The sequence below is a fragment of the Mustela nivalis genome, assembly GCF_964662115.1.
Source record: "Mustela nivalis genome assembly, chromosome: 8".
Classification (NCBI taxonomy): domain Eukaryota; kingdom Metazoa; phylum Chordata; class Mammalia; order Carnivora; family Mustelidae; genus Mustela; species Mustela nivalis.
This window is the reverse complement of record NC_139027.1, coordinates 124,337,059-124,338,485: the sequence shown is the minus strand read 5'-3', so window position 1 is coordinate 124,338,485 and position 1,427 is coordinate 124,337,059.

Sequence of the window (1,427 nt, the reverse complement as noted above, 5' to 3'; positions counted from 1 at the left end):
CCAGACGGCGCGAAGCCCCGCCCCTAGCCGCAGCGCCCGCCCAGACGGCGCAAAGCCCCGCCCCCTCACCGTAGCTCCCGCAACGACGGCACGAGACCCTGCCCGGTGCGTGCAGAGAACCTCCCAAAGCCTCCTCCCCTCGCTACGCCTGGCGAGCCTTTTTGCGTGATTCCTCCCTCGCAACCCAGGCCGTCTTTGAGATCGCTAAGCCCCGCCCGGTCTGGCCTCGAAGTCCCGCCTTCGTTTAACTTCGCCTCACCGTCCGATCTGGCCACGCCCCTTCGCTCTAGCCGGGACGCCGGCTCGTAAGCCCCGCCCCATATGCGTAACACCGCCAGGCTCCGCCCCTTCCCGGCCTCCGGAACTGGGCTCTAAACTACGCCAGGCCCGCCTTTTCGCCTAGCCACACCCCGTTTTTCGGGTAACTCACCTTCAACCGCCCTTGGCTCCTCCTCCACAGGGTTTTGACGCTCTCAGCCGGGCTGTCTGAGGTATTGACAGTGTTCAATTTCTTGATCAGCGATATTGCTACGTGCTCTCACTTTGTGAAAAGTCATCGGACCGCCCACTTAGGCTTAGCGCGCTTTCTGTGGGTAGTGTTTTGCAATACAGTGAAGTGTCGTCATAGCTTTATTATTATTAAATAAATTATTTATATCTTTATTAACTCCCACAGACGGTGCTCTCTCACTGAGACCTCAAAGACTGAGAAGAGGATTAAATGATTCTCTATATGGAAAATTCTCTCTTCCGTTTAGTGGTGTAACTCCCAGGCAAGGGAGTATGACTCCCAAAGAATCTAATACGACTCTGACTAAATTCTGGCCCATGGGGGTGGGAGCGGCGATAATGTGACACGCCCCTCCCAGTTTTAGCTCTGAAAGTAATGACAAGCTCTCCTCCATCCAGTTTCCCCCAGATAGAGGGATAACAAAGGTTTAGAGCAGCTACCTTGACTCTACGCTTCCAGTTCTGGAACATGTAACTTTGACAGAAAAAAGCAAGTTAATTATAAAAATGGCTCTGGGGGCGCTTGGGTGGCTCAGTGGGTTAAAGCCTCTGCCTTCAGCTCAGGTCATGATCCCAGGGTCCTGGAATCGAGCCCTGCATCAGGCTCTCTGCTGAGTGGGGAGCCTGCTTCCCTTCCTTTCTCTCTGCCTACTTGTGATCTCTGTCAAGTAAATAAATAAAATCTTTCAAAAAAAATGGCTCTGAATAAACACTTTTTAGCAAAAGATAAGACCTTAAACCTTTCTCAAAATCTCTGAAACCCCTCTAGGCCAGATTGAGAACCTAGAGCCTAGTGGCAAAATCAGATTAAGGGCGCTGCTTTCCAACACAAACCCATTGTCTCAGGTATCTGAAAATACCCATCCTTGATCTGTGAACGCAGGAATAAGCAGAAGACAGAGAACTATAAATGTAAG